Raw genomic sequence first — 20,277 nt, forward strand, 5'->3', positions numbered from 1 at the left:
TTCAAATCCAGGGGGAAAAAAATAATAATAATAAAAAATGTTCTTATTGCTTCATCATTTCTGCACAAGAAATAATCTTTCCCAGCACTGATTCCATATCCTGTGCCAGATTTAGCAGTGAAGACAGAACATAGTCTAGGGTCTTTTAGAGCTGATTTCAGGCAGGCAAAATTAAATACGTAAACAAAGCAAACATCTAAAGCAGGTAAGAGAATGAAAACACCCTAATTCTGCTTTCAGATATAAGATCTTTGTGTGTGTGTGTATGAGAGCACAAAACTTGTTTTGTTATTTGTTTCTTAATAGTACTACAAGAACATTAAAGTTTAAATTGCAATTACATGCAAAAATTACAGCCAATGTGGGGCTTTTAATCCGGTTGATGTCTCAGCTACAGAAATAAGGGAGGAAGATGCCATACATACTGAAAGTCATGTCTTTGTTGTCATATTCATATTTTTCCCCTTCTGCTTTCACAAAAAAGTACTAATAAAGTACTAATTTTATTATATAGGCATAACAGGCATTCCTATAGGATTTTTTCCTGTCTGAAAAAAATCAGGTCACGGTATATATTGACATTCATCCTCATCTCTACTACAGAGAAGGACAGTCAATAGTTAACATGACTGTGATATTGAAAAAAAGTAAATTGTAAAACTGAATATATACTGAGTCTGAAGACAAAAAGATGTGAAGGGGTAACAGCTCTGTACAACTAAAAAAATCCCTTCATCTCTGTGGTCATGGAGAATGGCTACTATTCTATGCTGTTTTTTTCATCTTTCTCGAGGAATCAAAGGGAAACTTCTTAGAGGTAGCTTAGCTTGGACTTCAACAAAGTTTCACAAGTTTAACTTTCCTGTCTGTTTACTCCACCAAGGAAATGTTTTCAACTTAAGAAGCAGATTAATCTAATTAAAGTAATTTAATCCATTCTATATCCCTAAGGTAGAAAACAACCACATTTTCATTTCTTTATGGGTTATTTTTCCTAGATTCTGAAACTAATGGCAAAAAAATTGTAGTGGAAATAATTTTGAAGATGCATCTGATTTACGTTACCCCTTGCAGCAAAACCATTCTCTTTCCATGGTTAAGGCTGCTTCCCTGATACCTCCCATCTGCAAGGGAAAGTGACTACATTTTTTCCTTTTTAAGGGAAAATATTGTTTCCAGCAATCTCTTACTTTTACACAGTGGGATTATAAAAGAAGAATTTTGGAACTGTCACGAATACTTAATTTTTGAGGACTCTCACAAAGTTTTGGATGTGTTTCCCTGTCTAAAAGTTCATAATGTACTATAACTAAATTAATACTGTAAGAATTTTCTGTTCCTGTTAGAAAGGAAACAAAATATGTGCTGAGTTACACTCTGAAATGAGGTTAACATTATGCCAATTATAAATACTACTGCTCTGATTACTGACATGGGCAATTGTGGTTCATTTGGATGTCCCACTGCTTTTCCTCATATCATTTAGATAATGCTTCTATCTCCTCAGTTTCCTTTTCTACCACAGATTACCTGTAGAAAAGTGTGAAGCCAATTTAGTTGTTAGATTACCTCCAAATCATCACAAAAATCAAAATACAGTGTTAAAAGTGTAGAGTTGTTCTTTTTATGGTTTCCAGCTAAGACCAACACTTAAACTAAAAACAAAAAACCTCTTAGTCTGTGTTGCCATTTGTGGTTCTCCCAGAAAACACTGTCCTTAGGTTTCAACTAATTCACTATTAACTGAATAAATTAATAGGGCTTGAGTTCTCTGTTATGTCAATTCCAGCTGTAAGTAACTTCACCAAGTACAATTGTTTTAATGATCCTAAATTTTTTTTCTGATAATCAACATAGAAATGGGCATCCTTTTTGTGTTTCAGCTTATTACCCTTGGGGTGATGCTATATAATTGAACTCTGTAGACTCCGCTATTGAAATTGATGTTTGTGTGGCCCTTGCTCATGGTAAAACAGGTTGGTGGAACCTGACTTGAACTAACGGCTGTAGACGTAGAACTCAAGAGTTTGCTTTGCTGACTGTCAGTATCTATCTAATACTTCTGCAGAATGAAGAAAAATTTCCCATTCACTCACAACTGTTTTCACTTTGAGTGTATCACGTATCTTAAACTTCAGCTATAAACAATAAAGTTACAACCACATAATAATTTGCATGCAAAATATTTGCATTTTTCTGTAAATATGTTTAAAATTTCATCTTGTGTCCTTCAGTCAGGAAGGTATCTATATTCTCTGAATATAATTTTAAATTGAAAATACACACATTTTGATTTTTATACAGCTGAGCTATTTGCCCACACCAACACTGCTGCTCAGATCAGCTGAAGTAATTTTTCAATTTATATCAAGTCCATTTGTTTTTAAAGGAATAGAGCTGGTTTTTTTCCTAAAAGTTTCTTAAAAGATTCTGTTTATAAAATGCCAATCTAATTTTTCAAGGTCTTGAATGATTTCACAGTAGTCCTTATTTGATAAAAAGGTAGGAAAAAAAGTTTCTTACATGTGATTAAATATTGCATACTTCCACTGTTTTCCATGGAAAAAACCCACCTTTGTTTGAAAATACTGTACTTCAGCTACATCCTCATGTTTAATCATCTTTACTCTCAATGTGAACAGTGATCACAATTCCCCTCAGTTACTCTGAAATGGAAAGTACAAAAAAATACATTCAGATCCTTTTGAAGTTAATGATAGTTTACAGCATTATGAAGGTTAAGAAAACCTTCAGTTTGAAGCAATGACTGCATTATTTCTAACTTTTCAAAATGTGACATTTGACGTTAATGATTTGGTTACTAACAGCGATGCTTTTGCATCTGTAAATTATAAATCAATCCTTGCTTTTAGAAGAATAACAACTAAAGTACTGAAAAAAACAATATATCACTTAAAGTTGCTATATTTCTTTTGTATAGTTATTAGTCATTGCTAACAAGCACAAGCATTCTTTCAACTATAAATTGACAATTACAACATATAAATTAAATCACCTTCCTTCATCCAAAAGATTCTGTAGAATTCTGTGAATTAAAAAAAAAAAACAACGAAGTTGTTTTTTTTTTAGCTGCAGACAAACATACTTAGTCCAATCATTTGCTGATTTGCAGATGCAGCTCACATACATTATCCTCTATCACTACTAAGCTATTATACAATTGGCAAAGACTTTCTCCTATCAACTCTCTTGTCCAGTTGCCAAAGATATAAGCAAATGAAATTCCTTTAATTTCAGTGGAGCATAACTGCAGTGCCTGTTGGAAAGAGCCACAGCAGCAGTTTCAGATGTGTGAACATTAAACAAAGATGCCAAATACATTTTGTACTGTTGACAAGAAATAAATTAGAAACTAGAGTCCAGAAGTGTGAACTGGTATGGTTTGTACTTCAAACATTTTTCGTCTTAGAAATTGTATACTAATAGTATATATTTTACAGATTTAATCAATATCTCTGAACAACTCCCCTCAGCTAGAAAAGTTAAAGAAATGTGAATGTATATGGAAGAGATACCACATTTTTTAAGATGAATCAAGCCCTTTTTACTCAGTTTAAAGGAGCTTCAAAGAACTGGAAAGGATCAAGTGAGTACTCATTCATGAGCAATTTGCAAGATCAGGCCTTTCTTGATAAGCAATGCTTACTCAAATCTCTTTCTCAAATACATATGCAACTTCAGAATTTCACCACAGAGATGTAGGAAGAGGCCATTATTTTGCTTTATTTATTAAAAGATGGATGTATGTGGATGTGAATATCTTAATTTTGTGCAATCAGCTCTCATTTGCTTTGTATGCTTTCTCACTCTCAGACAACAAATAGGCGTTACCTGAGTAAGAAAGGGCATCCAAGTAATTCAGTGGTGACCACCTTCCCTCCTTTGCTCAAGTTACAAAGGAAAATTATATTTATTTTCCCTGGGTTAGCCATCTTGCCAGAATTCTCCACTTTGGATGCCATGGAAGGGAAGAAGCTCAATAGAGCTGAATCAAAATAGGTGCAAGTTTACTGACGTGCTGCCAGTGAGGTGACCATGGGATGCTCTCCTTTCCAGCAATCACATTAGCAACTTCACATCAGAAACTCTGCAGAGGTGATACATCTGCTAGAGCTACTTTTCAGGAAATAATTTTGTTATCATTTCCCACTCTCTCTGCAATCCAGTAAGATAAGTGGAAGGACGCAATACAAACAGTCATCTTTGTTTTCTACAGTCTCAGGACTATGCCTAATCAGTATTGTCAGCTTTAGGCATGCACAAATATTGAGAGTAGCTAAAACTGGAACACACTACAGAAAAGTCCAAGACAAGAATTTTGTTTTTCTTGCCTTTGATTTTACACTTGTAAGTCTTTCTCTAAAGGCAGAAGTTTGTTTGTGTAAATAAAAGCTGAGACTTTTTCCACTTAACAAATAAGCTTAGAAATATAGCTTTAAAAGGGAAAAACAATCCCTGCTAAATGCATATCACAGGAGTAGCAACAAGTATAATTCTTGTCCAGTAGTCTTTCTAAATGTCTTTGAATATTCCAGAGGGCAGGTTATCATATCTGATATTTCAACATTTCTAGAAAGCTATCTTCACACTGCACATGTAACATATTTTTAGAAGTGGTACGAACTTCATTCTGTTTCAGTCTACTGAATAATATTTCCAAAGTAGAGGATGGAAAACACATAGGACATGTCACTTTAGGTTCTTATTGACATAAGTAAACTAGTTAAGATCTTCATACTTATTTATGGGGTTTACCAAACAATGATTTCATTTTATGTACACCTGACACTTGTTTTTCAGCATCTCAGCTAGAGATTTTTCCAGGTGACCATGAGCCCAGTCTAGGATGATATCCACAACAGCTAAAATCCAGTGGGATATGGTGATAGTGCTCACTACCACAGTCAGCAATTCAGTTGCAAGGAGCAGCTGTCCTCTGCCCAAACTGTGCTCCAGCGTAACAGTGGCTGGAAAGCAGGAGTACTGTGCGTGCCGCCACCCGATGGAGGTGACATTTCTGTGTATCCTTGGAAGTCTCCTTTCACCACAGTGAAGAAGCAGCAGTGCTCTACAGCTCAGACATTTTTCTTTTAAACCAACATTTTTAAGTTATTGCCCAACCAAAGTGCAGTAAGTACTGAAATGGCAGCAGACCCTTCTGGATGAGGATGGTAGATAGGTAAGCAAAGACTATTTTAGCCGGATACAAGAACACAGAATAGACCCACTACCACAAGGGCTTCTGTGCTTTAAACTCTTCAATGTGATGTTGCTATTTACAGAAGAGGGTTTGAAGACAATATCTAATTATTTTCAAATGTAAAAAAATATATTTAAAACAGATTTTTTTCTTGTACTTTCCTATTCTATTACCTAAGAGAGCATCACAACTGGAAGTGCAACTACTTGAAGTGTACAGAGCCCAAAGAATACATTCTAGTACACCTATAGATAGGTGCACTAAGGAAGGGATGAGGTGGCAAGTCTTCCTAGGTGCTAGTCCCTTGGTACACAAAGACTTATTTATGTTGTGTCACAGTAAAACAACCTTGAACTGAGCCTAGCTTATAACTGCACTATTTCAAGAGTGCTTTACATTCCCAGAGCTAACTGGTATAAAAGGGGGTTGTAGTGCAAATGAGAATTGAAGACCCAGAGTTCTTCAGTATTATGGCTTTATATTTCTTGTTCCTTCTATTTTTGAAATACAGCACGTATTATTATAGATAGTTATATCTGCATATTACAAGCAATTACTGGGCAAAGTGCTTTTCTTTGTCAAAGTCATTGGCAAAACTTACATTATCTTCAGAGCAAACAAGCTAAGATCAGATCTCTGTGTACACTGTGAAAGTGAAGCGCACTGTATAACAAGGAAAATGAAAGCTGCATTAATTTACAACATGTGCTCTTAAGAAAAAAAAGAGCACAACTCAAAGATTCATATTAATATAATGGAACATGAATTTTCTTCAAAGAACATATTAAAAACTTAACACGTCAATCCTTGGCACTAAAATTTAGTAAAATACTTAATTTATCTCAGCTGTAATCCATACAGCCATGGACTCTCTAAGCCTTATTGTCATGTTGCTGAAACATGCATGTGGCCCAGAATCTTACAGCATCTTTCTGTGCTGGACAATTGACTACAAGTAAGTTATTAGCTAATGCTATGACACAAGGTACATGTGCCCCTATTTAATTTTTCTAGGAAGTTTTTACAGTTCCTGAGCAGCCTAAGAACATTGCCTTATGTTGCTGACCCAGGGAAGACATCTCACAGCATCAAAATGTAGTTTCTCAGTCTCTACAGTCTTTTTCTTTAAGGTATAAATTATAACTCGAATCACAGATAGTAAAGATGACTATACAGTTGTCTCATCAGTTTGAAAATAGTGCTTCACTTCGGTTTATAGCCCATTAAGACAATATGTTTTTCTTTGTATTATCCCCTCCCCATGTAATACTAATTTCATTTTAACTCTATGATTTGAACACCACACATAGAATTAGTTTCTGTAAAAAATGAAAGGTCTTTCAAAGACAAATTATACAAGGTATATGAAACAGGATGAAGCAACAATTTTGGATCAAGTAAAACTAGTCAAAGCTCTATTGTTTCAGATTTTTTTTTTCGTAATTCTAAGAAAAGTCTTATTTGAACCAATCTAGAAATTTAATACATTAAAAAAGAAAGTTCATTTTTCTGCTAGTAATGTTATTCCTCCATATATATTGAAATTAAGCTTTAGCCAAATTAACAACAGCTATCTACACAGTTAATTAGAAAATATAATGAAGCATTGTTTTAGAACTTCACCCAAGAGCTCTCAGTTCAGAAAAAATAAGCAGGAGTGGTGTAACTAGTGTAGCGTAAAGCACTCTGAGATAATATTGAGCATTTTTTTGTTTTGTTTTTCTAAACGTCCACTACAACAAAAGTTGAGGTAATCTCATACCTGTGATGACAGCAGGCTTCTCTGTCTTATTCTATTTGTCAGCTATTTGTCATTTAGAGGAGTAAAGACAGCTTTTAATGAAAGCTTCTCATCTAGCATTTTAGAAATCACTAAGTTTATAAATCATCACAGTGATTCTAGAAAACAGTCATCTGTGTCTACATTATCCTACAGTGTTTAAATTTTCTTGAATGAACTGTGTGTCATCTCCAGTTTTAATGTTTGTTATATATCACATCTTACTTATGGCCCAGCAAGTTGAAAGACTCGATCATTCCATTTTCCTCGTGATGCTTGTAATTAAGTTTTAAAGATTTGTCTCTACACTTGATGTTATCTTCCTGAGGAAGAAGATTATATGCATAAGATACAAATTAATGTGGATGAGTTCAGTACTTAAATAGATTTGAAGACAGAAGAAAAATATTTATAAGGCAAATAGATACAGTTAGGAAAACTAGGCAGGTTTCTTCTGGTCTTTAATATATGCAGGATATTCAAAGGCGAATGTGAGATATAAGAACTGAGACAAAGCAGAGATAAATACAAGCTGGGACTTTTCTGAGTAAAGTTATTTGGTACCTGTGAAGTAGAGGAGATTTTATGAGAGGATAGTGGAGAAGGAAGGGAGAAGACTGAGTGGAACAGAAAGGGGAGAAAATGTAGCATGCACAATGCAGGGATACTAGTGTGAGGAAGGGAATAGGAGATTACAACGGTCTGTAAATCCAGGCTGGATGAGTTGTATGAAATGTCTACTTCTGTAACACACTTACTTAAAATGGCACCTACCTAGCCTAGATGTGTTTATGTATAAAGGAAAGCTGTGTAAATAAACTAAAGGTCTCTCCAAAACCAGGAAATAAAGAATATAATCTGTCACCCATCTTTAGAAAGCATTTTCATCCAAGGGATAAATGAGAGAGCAAGCTTTGTAGCAACTTTTGAATCAACAGTTTTTAATAATTTCCAGTTAAAGTACATAGGTATGGAGAGAGGATTTTTGAGTTCACTCCCAAAGCTTACAGCAGCTTTGGCTGAAGGAGATCAGCTGGGAATTCATGACTGGAGGACATCTGAGAAAAGATGATGCATGCATATCCCTCTGAGCTCACTGAGACACTGAGCTCACTACACTTAACGGATATTTTTAAAACCATACGGTAATTCTGGCTATTTAATTAATATTTAATTCAGGTTATTATTATTAAAGTGAAACAGTACCTTTGTTTGATACAGATCAGTTTCAAGATTCCTGCCTTTCATTTCTGCTACAGCAAGGTCATCTGTGTCTATGACTTGCTATCCACATTCTGAAAACTTTATCAATTGTCCAATAAGCAAGAGAAATTTGAAGTCCTACATCTCCTGTCAATGCGGGTCCTATTTAGGCACGTTTTAAAGACTCGCCTGCCGCAACTGGAACTAAAGTTCTATTTGGTGGTAAACTTCAATGTTTGTTTTCAGTCTGCAATGAAATGAATGTCAAATTCAAACTTAAATCTACAAATAAAAGCAACCTTGGATTAGTCATAATGGAATACAGGTATTTGTCAGTGAATCACTAAATGCTGAAACTGCTCAGCAGTTCTCAGTATAAAAATTCAATTTTTGTCCTACTTCTCCTGACAAAAGGAGACATTCATTTGATGGCAGTCTTTCATATGCTACCTTGTGTCAAAAGGTGCTGGAGTTGCATTTTCATACATTTGAGAAAAGGGCTGCACAAGTAACTTCAAACCAGCTGGAGCATCCTCTCATGCTTGTTCTTCCTGCTGGGCAAACACAGTTACTTCTGCAGCAAATTGGATCAGCAAATGCATCTGGCTAGGAAAAAGCCTTTTGCAAGATTCTATTTGTTTATTTATTTTTAAAGGAGAGAGGGGAGGCAAATGGAGGAAAGCATATGTGAACACTATCAGCAAAGAAATGCTCTCAGAAAAAAGGGGTTGATTTCAGAATAAGTATTCTCACTTTTATAAATAAATACTTAAATGTTATGGTTACATGTGTCTCATTCTAGTCACTGCAGAACAGCCTAGCAAGTTTAAATGGAGCAGAGTTATGCCCTACCTGAAAGCAGACAATACCTTCCACCTTTAGTACCTATAAAATCAGCACCATCAATTTCCAATGTATTAATATTAGGAGCTTCCCAGCTTCTGTTCCTCCTTCCCAGCCTTTTGAATGAAATCTTAAATTCCTATAGCTGAATAAGTACCTAAAGATCTTGGGAAGAGACTGGAAAGCTGAATTTAAAAAAAAACCCCTTATGTCCAGAGGTCTATAGTGATGCTCCAGATCTGTTTTTGTAAATATAACAACTCTAATAGTTTCTTCTTTCAAGCATCCTTTTTAATATATTATTTCCCAGCTACTGTTAATTTGCCTCCTGCCTTTTATAGGGATAAATTTTCAGCAACTTCCAGAGGCAGAAAGAGTTGGCAAAACATTAAATAAGATAATCAATACTAGCTACGTTTCAAGATTATTTTCACCTCTTATTTCATCTTTAATTTCGTCCTATGGTCTCAGAGTAAAACATGACCATAGGGTAGCATACACATAACAGTGCCTTTGTCATCTGTTTGAACTATTTCTCCAGCAGAAGTCAAAGCGTGAAAGAGAAATACTCAATACAGTAATGGCTGTTTTGAGTTTTCAAGTAATCTAGGTAAAATTGGGACCAAGAGCTTGGAGATTTCTCCTTTTAAACAAAGAAGAATACATTGATGTACCCGTGACTTTATTTTATTGTCATTATGGAAAATATTCCTGAGCATCTGTTAGGCATAGAAGTAGCAGCTACAAGTGATAAAATTTAGTAGTAATTATGTGCAAGCTAAATGTAATTGAGGTATAGTGGATTTTCCACAAAAAAACACCTCCCAGGTTTCCCCATTGGCTCACACACTGAGCCTTGATCTTCTGTGATGCACACCATACATAAATAAGTACATAAGAGTGATCTGTAAAGCCCCAAACTATGTTATATTTTGGTGGTTATAACTTCAGTTGATTACCATTGCCTCCAAAAACCCGTTTGGGACTGGATCCCTGTAGGTTCATGCAAAATGAAAATTCATAATATTAAGAACATATTATGGAGCCCAAGCTGAACTGCTCGCCAAGTCCAAATGAGTTAGTTAGCTTTTAAAAAACTTTACAAAGCATGCACCTGGAGATGGGACAACATACCCAAAGTTAAAGTGGAAGAAATGAAGAGAATGGGACCATATAGATGCACCAAGATCTCGCATGGGACTCTCCTAATCTACCAGCAGGCCTCTTTTTCTGCACAGGGTCATCACCATTGTGTTCATCCCTGTTTATTGCACAATGTTCGCCGCTGACTTACTGCTCTCTGAAGCAAATCCTTGCACATTGCAGCCCTGCCTGGTGGCACTGCATCATCCTACTCTCTCACTTAGGATTCATCACTGGGTGTGCAGGCTGTTGGCCAGTGCATGACTTCCCATTCAGTTTAAAGATACAATATTTATGTTTGGCTTCTGTGCCTTTCCAGTGTGACTTTTCCATCCTGTATTGGAAAGTCACTGGATATATCTTATTTCACTTTACCCTGTGAACAAAACATAGCGTGCACATTACCCACCAAAATACACATCTGCAGTAGTAAAATACAACATTTCATTAAGACTAAAGTTACAGGTTCCATTCTACTTCATAGCTATTGCATGCGGTGAAGATTCTGTTCTACCTATATTAAAAATAAATAATGCAAATGTGTTTTGAGAAATATCATACTTTAGTCATATGTGTGCTTTTGTATCACAGTATCACAGTATGTTTGGGTTTGGAAGGGACCTCAGAAGATCATCCAGTCCAATCCCCCTGCCAGAGCAGGAACGCCTAGATGAGGTCACACAGGAACATGTCCAGGTGGTTCTTGAATGTCTCCAGGGAAGGAGACTCCACAACCCCCCTGGGCAGCCTGTTCCAGTGCTCTGGCACCCTCACTGAGAAGAAGTTTCTTCTCAAATTTAAGTGGAACCTCTTGTGTTCCAGCTTGATCCCATTACCCCTTGTCCTATCATTGTTTGCCACCGAGAAGAGCCTGGCTCCATCCTCATGGCACTCACTTTTGGCACATTTGCTTTCTTTTACATATGCCTGGGCTGAGCTCCCTGATAGCTGCTGTGTACTCAACCCAGTCAGTTAACAAGAATGATAAAATATGACTTACCTGATTAGCCAAAAGTAAGCACTATCATTTAAATTCAGAATATCCATGATCAATCAACTCAGTAAATTGTATCTAGGAAAAGCTATTAATAAAAAATATTCGAAGAGATGAACACAAGTAAGTTGTGATCTGTTTGTGGTTATTTCATAAGTAGAAAAGAGGGACTAAAATCATTGAATATACTACTCCTGCTGGATTATTCGCTCTGCTCCACTGAACACTCATAAGCACATTCAACTACTAAATTAACTCTGCTAAGCTATGCTATTTGTGTTGGCTATTTTTATACACAGCAGGCAATAATCATTGCTTAATGAAAGACTAGGTTTTAACACCAAGTGTGATTTTGTTGTTAGGAGATCTATTTTTCTACTTTTCATTGTTTTCATCCAAATCAGTTTTCATCCCCTCCAGTACCACCTATTTCTGTCCTGAGGGTTGCATGTGGAAGGCTGATTCCAAGCTCAACAGAGTGCATGGCACTTGATTTGCACTGTCATAAAATGTAATACACAGTGCTCTGTGAAGATGTGCAATGGAAGTGTGATTTTTGTTATGTTCCTTGCATTATAAATCACTTCTGATTTGCAGCCTCTTCTATTGTATTTCAGCTGTTTTCTTTGCAAAGAAAAGCAAAGCTCTGTTTAAAATGTGATTTTTTCAAAATCCACCTGTAACAATGAAAGGATTGTATTCACAGTATTTACTGTCAGAACTCTACACAAGAGAAGCAAACATTTTTCCTATATGAATGACAAATGTTCAGCATATAAAGAACTTAATTACATGCTATAAATGGCTGACTTTCTGCTTTGCTATTCAACCAGAAAGAATGTTGTAAAATCTTAAGAACTAAAACGAAGGAAGAAAAAACATAACTTCTGCATACTTCACAAGAGAAAGCCCAGTTTTGAGACAGTTGCAGATGGACATAAACTCCTGCTACAAGCATTTTTGGGCTAAAGACAAATAAACAAAACTACACATGACCCTGCATTTGCCAGATTATTTTTTTTAGACTTAATGAGCTTAAGTACAACCAGATCAAGCAAAACCATACATTCTTTCTCCCATCAAAACACAAGCAGATTCAGCTCCTTTCATGCAAGATTTTTAGTCCCACCTGGAGCAAATACAGAGCAGAGCTTGAAGTATTCACTTTTATAAAATCCCATTAACAAAGACAAATATGAATCAATTTAGGAATACCACTTCAGCTGTAGATCACAACTTTCAAACTAATCTAGAGTAGCAATTCTGTAAAACTGACACCAGTTTTTACCTGTCTAAAATAGATTTAAAAAAATATTTCTGAATTGAAAATCTCAGTCAGGAAGCTAAAGACTAAAGCAGTCGAGGATGTGGGAATACCCTCACACAGAACTTCTCTTGTTTTTTGAGGTCAAATTAGCAGCTTCTCACTTTTATCTGTTTTCATCTTCAGGCTGAGGATAGTATCACTTGACTATTGTAAGGCAATAGGATGCAGAATATTCACACTTTTGTGTATCCTATGATGTTCACAAACACCGTTGAAATACTAAAGAAACCAAAATTAGTATTTTCTGCCTTCCATGGACAAAAAGGGTTTTTGTTGTTGGTTTTGTTTGGTTTCTTTAGAGTGGTATTTGGTACTCTTGTGGCATCGAAAACTCAGTGATTCTCCTAGCCCCCTACAATCAACTCGAGAGTATCAACAAACTTAGAAATATGACAAAACTTGCAAATAGTTCTGTGGTAATTATTTTATCCAAAACTTGGCAAGATTAGTTAAGGTGCATGACACTAGATATTACTGTGTTTTCCTAAGCAGTGTTTGCAAGATGTGGTGGTACAGATGCCCCAAGTTCTGAATTTGAATTCCATGGTGACAATTTGGTTTCATTCTGCTCTATGTATCTTTCTAACCTTATAGAAACTCGATGGTCTCCATTCCAGTTAACATCAGAATCTGTACCTGAATAAGTATTTTTCCTAGTTTAGAAATGTGAACCAAGACAAAATAATACACCACTATTACATCAAGAATCCTCAGCTTTATCAATTTGCTTTGACAATGTACTCCAGTTTACTCTCATAACTGAAGCATTGTAGATTCATCTTTTTATTATGCACATCTCATAAGTGTGATGTGACATTAGTAATTATCATCCATGTAGCTCTTAAAACCCATAGCGAGCTATGTAGAAGTACTATTAACAGTAATTTAAATTAACTGCCTTGTTGTGCAACCAGAAATTCACAGCATTCAGACACAGTAAGTAGAAACAAGATCTCAGGCAAAAAAGAGAAAAGTGATCATACAATTGAAAAATATTTGCTATGTGACATTGAAGCATACATTTTCCTATGCTATCCCCTGCATGCACATTTTTGAAGTTTGCTTTTACCTCTTAAGTCTTCAGGAAACCCTAGAATTTCAGTAGAAGTACTCAGACATTGCAAATGTTTTGCACCAAGTGAGGGAAAAAAAAAATCCCCATACTTTGCTTTCTCCCAGCAGTATAAATCATTAAAAACTTTGTGCAGCACTAACAGCACACACTCAGCCATCCAGATAACTGTCACTACTGCAAAAGAGGAAAGTAATCCAACAGTGCCTGCAACATGGATCACTGCACATCCTGCTGTACACGGCTCCTTCAGATCAATCTGTTGTCCAGCTGATAGGTACAAGTAAAGTCACATTTATTGAGGAAATGGTTATATTTCTCTTCTATATATTGACATCTATTCTGTGCAGCCCATAGCAGCATATAGGTATAACGCTTTCTGACAAATGGTAGTTTAATGTATAAAGGATTGCTCTCTACCAAATTTTTACCTGGTCATCCAAATTGTATCTATGGCTTATTTATAATGCCTTCTACTGCCACGCATAAATCATGTAGGCACTAGTGAAGAAACATGGTTGTGTCAAGAATAACACATCTCTTTATCAACATATTATGGATTTCCAGGTACCTATGAAAATTAAAACAAACAGAATAATCAAATTCTCACTTCTAATTGTAGGTATTCTTTAAGGACTGTGCAAAAAAATCACTGATCAGAAGTAACTCATCACCTGGATTTAGTTCGGTCTATGGGGCACATTTTTTTCTTAATTTTTCTGGCTGGAGAGATGTTCTAATCTGCGTTCTTATATGTTTTGATGTTCAGCTAAATAAAGCCACAGCTGAGCTAATTTACCATTGGTGACAGTCCTTCATCCAGCATATGTCTGGACTTTCATAGATCCCTTCCAGCCAACACTTCTGTGATTCTACATTATGAAATCAGAGCCTTATATGTGAACTTGGAAGTTAACACCACATTTCTTGCGCTCTCTTTTCTAGTGCAGCATGATTTTTCTGTCTAAACATCCTTGTCTTTACTAAGATTTTTCTTTTCATGCTTGTCAAGGCCATTCTTGTACCAATATTAAGATACTTGCAATCCTCCTTTCACCAACTGCCTGACCCTGTCCTGACTCAAAAACAAGCACTTCCCTCAGAAATTAAGGAGAGTTGTTAGGGTGGACCTGTAGTGATGACCACAGCCTAAATCTAACTGCCAACTCAGTTTTGCTTATTATTAATATAGCTATAGTAACAAGCATGCACACTTGGATATCTGTGCATCCCCTCTGCATGGGATGCACAGATGCAGTAGCAGGTGCTGTACAAACACCCAATGAAAAGATGACACTTCGGCATATATTCCCAGAAATTCCATGAGTACAAGATTTCTTAAGAGGGAAAAATTATTGCATCGCATAGTTCTGACAATAGTTATTCATGGAGTTACCATGAGTAACAGCATTACAAGAGGGAGGGACAAAAAAAGAGAAAAACTTAAGGAATTTTCTCTTTTTTTTTTTTTTAAGACAAGCTCAGCAGAGGGAGAAGGGGACTGTAACAGAAGAGAGTGAATGCAGAATAGCCAGGCTGCTCTGACCTTTAGAAGCTCAGAGTATTTAAAGTGTGGCAGTTTCATTGATTTCCTATGTCTACCATACTGTATTTCTCCTACGCTGACAAACAGAAGACTGGGCTGATTCATGAGAGTCACTATTTGCATGTTAACTTTATTGGCTTTGTCTGCTACAACTTCTGTCAGTAATGCTCAACAAGGTCTTTTCATAATGTATTCTCCCTACTGTGTTCTCCACAAGAAAGATTAAATACACCAGTTATATATACCCATATATTTACTTTCTCTACCTTAACTACATTCTAATTTTAGTGACTTAGCTATGAAAATTGGGGAAACTAGTGTCTGCAATTTTAAGAAAAACAATGTGACTCAGTCTGTGCTGATGGATCTTTTGTCAACATTCCTCTTCCTTGCACTGGAGAACCAGTTCTTGATTTTCACCTTCCTGTGACAAGGCACTGTTTTCCCTCATTAGAATTAATCCCTTAATAGGCTCTTCCTTTCTTCCCTTCGTCTTTTTGTTCTTGTTCCACTAGGACATATTATATCACTTACGACATAACACTAGCCAGGCAGTCTCTTCCAGTACAAAAGGTGGAAAGTAACCTCATGTAAGCCTTGCAAAATGCTTCAAAAATTAAAAACTGCAGGGCAAACTTCTCTAATCAGATGTCTACATGCATAACCTACTGTAGATGCTGAACATTACAATATCTCTCTGAGGTAAACTACTGGTACTGTCTTGGGTTGTCCCCATATCATATGTAAGTCACCACAAAGGGGCAATGGACACAAATTGCAGGATTCATCAACATGGCTGAGGCAATATAGGGTCACAAAGTTGGTGAAGGGTTTGGAGGGGAAGCTGTATGAGGAGTGGCTGAAGTCACTTGGTTTGTTCAGCCTGGAGAAGAGGAGACTGAGGGGAGACCTCATGGCAGCTACAGCTTCCTCACAAGGGGAGAAGGGGCAGGTGCTGATCACTTCTCTCTAGCGACCAATGACAGAACCTGAGGGAATGGCAGGAAGCTGTGCCAGGGGAGGTTTAGGTTGGACATTAGGAAAAGGTTCTTCCCCCAGAGGGTGGTGGAGCACTGGAACAGGCTTCCCAGGGAGGTGTCACAGCCCCAAGCCAGACAGTGTTCAAGAAGAGATTGGACAAAGCCCCCAGACACATGATGTGAACTGTGGGATTGTCATATGCAGGGACAGAAGTTGGACTCAATGATCCTTGTGGGTTCCCTCCAACTCAGGGCATTCTATGATTCTATGAATATGAGCTGCTCGGCACAGGACCAAAGCATCTATATGTCTTATGTGTTCATTGCACAGTATCATTTGTACAGTGTTAAAATTCTATCTGAAAACAGTTGGGTTTCATTTGATTTGTTGTGGCTGAATTTCTTTTCATGAACTACTGACTGTATTAACACTCCCAGCAATTTAAACTACCTAACCAGTTGATCTCTTCTGCTACTGTCTGTCATTTAATCTACAAAGAGCTAGTAAAGATTAAAAAAATTCCTATTGCAAACTCTTCTAAGTGAAAGCAACTGTGAGTTAAATAATCAAATGTTATACTTCATTAAGTTCTTCATAGAATTATTTTTATAACTTAAAAATTTATACTTTCCACAAGACCTTAAAGCCAAGCAATAGAAATTATAAGTATGCTACACATATAAAAATGGTATTCAGTTGCCTAACTATATGTATCTAATGCCATTTTAGATCCTCTAAGGCAGGGACATCAAACTCATTTTCACCGGGGGTCACATTGGCCTCACGATTGCTTTCAAAGGACCAAATGCAATTTTAGGACTATACACATGTAGGAGTAGTTACATTTATACAATCCTAAAATTTCATTCTGTCCTTTGAAGGCAACCACGAGGCTGATGAAAATGAGTTTGACACTCCTGCTCTAAGGTGTTTAAGACACGCATATTGGGACAGCATGCATGGTTGAGGTCCTCCACCCTTCTGGAGGCCAGGTGTGATTGTGTAGTGCTTCTAAGGCAATGTTACACCCATGTGATTTGTCAGTTGAATCTCCCCCTAAAAATCTAATTTCTTTTAAAAGTATATATATCATCACTAATGTTATAATTTGGAAATAAATAGAATATTCTACAAACATAATTACAGTTTCAAAATTTCAACATTTTAACCTAGCTTAAGACAGAAAACAACTGAAACCTCTCAATATTCCTTCATAGAACAAAAATATCACATTTGGCTCTGCCTGTCTCTGTATTTATACTATTACACTGCCTAAGATAGAGTCATTAATGGAGCATAGACTGCAAGCTAAGATTCCTGTCTCTGTCACCAAATCATGTCTTTTTAAACGTCTTTACAGAAATGCTTTAAATGTCTTTACAAAATGCTTAAAATTCTTATGCTGAAGCCTTACCTTTCACTCATTCGACATTATAATACATGAAGATTTGTGTTAATATAAAAAACTGTTTGCATATTCATGGATTTCTAGTGTCAGAGTTGTAAAAGAACTTCAGAAGCTTTTTGAATAGTACACTAATTTCTGTGATTTCTAGGTCCATGGCTTTCCTTTTTGGCAATATTAGCTTACTATAATCACTAGGAAAATGCTATCATTACTTAGTGACATTTGTGGGTTTATTCAACCAGTTTAACTAAATCTGACTGCTTAAACAGTTGCAGACAGGAAGTAATTTCAGACTTGTCTTTAAAGCTGGATGTAGGCACATAACAGGACTATCAACCCCTGTTTTCATTGTAGCTCTTAATAAAATTTAATTAATTGAATAAAAAGATTAAAAATCTTAGTCTGAAATATTACCAATCCCCAAATAATGTTCAACTAATGCCAATTATTTGAACTTTAGGTCTCAAATTTCCCACTGAGCCAGATCATGACTTTGAATGGCAGAAAAACAATAATAGCAGCATTGAAGTCACTCAGGTATAAAAAGTATGAGATCAGAATCATCCCATTTATCTACAAATGTTAAAAAGAAACTTTCAATTTAAGAATGTCAGTTTAAGAAATCTTTCAGTCTTCCCATGAAGAAATAATAACTCACTGCTGGGAACAGCAATACAATAAAAAGTATGAATTTTACAGGAAAACAAACAAACAAACAAAAATCCCACCAACCTAACAACAACAGAAAAAAACAACAACCAAACTTACTATTAGCATTGCACAAAGTAAGCACACTGCCTCTATAAAGCGCAAGTTTATTCAAGATCATACCAAACTCACATTAAGGACTGATGTATTGAAGCACTGGAATTTATTCTATATAAATTTGTTAATTTTAAGATGAATTTTAGTGGTGCTCTAATAACTAATGGTTATGTTCTAACTAGATGGCCTAATGAACAGAGCTAGGCTCAAGTTTCCACCAGAAAGACTGGAAGGAAAACATTGTATATAAATTTATTATGTTTAACCATCTTTAAAGTCTCAAAAAAGGTACAGAGATTCTAGGCTGTGTGGATCACTAACATGACCAAGTGCATTATAAGTGAAAACTTCATTGTTATTTTTGATTCTTCATGTTTTAGATTAATGTGGATTAAAAGATTTTAAAATCCTTTGCATTCGTTAGGTTTTCAGTAAGTAGAAAATTCTTGCTGGCATTACACTAATGAAGTACATTTAAAATCAGCTGATATATATTGTGAATGTGGCACATAATGATTTTACTGAACTACATCATGAGATTTAAATTCAGGAAAAATTCCATAATAACCCTTTCAAGATTTTTAATCAATTTCTTCCAAGTCATTTTTTATTTCAATTGCTAAGCTGCAGCTTAATTAAAAAGGATCAAGTTTTCATTAGTTTTTGAGAAGTTATGCACAAACAGGGATTTTATACAAACAAGTCAATTCTTGTTGCCTTCTTCCTTCTTAGAAAAGTTCATAAAGATTCATATTGATTTCCATCAAATAAAAATGTCACAACTCTGTGCTTCCCTCTTTTTGAGCACGTAAGTTCACAAATAGCTTTTGTTACCAGAAACATTCACTGTTTATATCAGAAACAAATCTGTGCAGTTTGATTTTCTTCTAAAGCAAGGGCCAATTAGTAAAAATAGAAGAAAGCAGAGATACAGGCCAGTAAGGAATCTCACCCACAGAAATAACCCTGCAGTCATGAAGGAAAAACATATGTGTGCTTGCAATATAGCATGATGTTTATAGGCCAGCACACATCTTTTACATGGCAGAGATGTTTATGAGTAAATGCTGGCATGTTGCCTAACAGCAGCAGCAAAATGATGAAGATAATGAAGAAAAGTAGTTGCAGTCATTAGTTTTTTCTATTTATGCCAGGAAAACTTGCCTATTTCCCTTGAGAAATAAGAGTCATTGGCTATGTCTACACTGCAGTCAGAAGCATGACAATAGCAAATGTATCCTTACCCAGGATAAATTGAAGACAACTAGCATGAGTATTAGCAAGAGAAAAAAGCACCATATAAATACATGGCCTAATTATCCTGAGCCCTGGCTGGAACCTTCTTATTGATACTTGGACTGAGTAACTGGATTAAAGCAGGGCTCAAGTGTTTTCCCTGTCCCATCAAAAACAGCAGGGCTACTTTAAATTAGAATCTCTCTCTGAACTAGAAATAGCTTTTTAGTGCTACATATTAAAATATTCTGGCCAGGTTGCTTAGCTCTAAATGTTGCCTCCTTGCCTGCAAGAAAGTCTACTCAGCTGGAGAGCAGAGTACAAGCACCAGGGCCTGGCGGCAAATGATGCCAAAGCAGGTAAATGGGCAGAGCCCTGGGCTTGTCTCGGTTGTAATTCCTTCTCCCTCAAACTGTAGGGGAAAAGAGAACCACATTGTAGCTGTACATCAACATCTGTCCCAGCAAACACAGCAGATCCTAGCAGATAAGAATTTGCCCTTGTAACAAGTGAGATACAGCAGTCTTTATGTACGCTCTCAATTAAATCCTCTTATTATGTAACTGGTAACTGCAGCTCCTCACAATAAATGTTCTCTTGTTTTCAAACCTGAATTTGAATACCCTATCCACTGGAATATAATAACACACCTTTATAGCAGAATAGAAGCCTGCTTATCAGCTTAAAAGGAGACTGCAGTTGTGCCCACCCAACTGAATTTCACCAACAATTTGGTATCATACAGCTCATAAATCACT

The sequence above is a fragment of the Nesoenas mayeri genome (assembly GCF_963082525.1).
Source record: "Nesoenas mayeri genome assembly, chromosome: 1".
In the NCBI taxonomy this organism is placed as follows: domain Eukaryota; kingdom Metazoa; phylum Chordata; class Aves; order Columbiformes; family Columbidae; genus Nesoenas; species Nesoenas mayeri.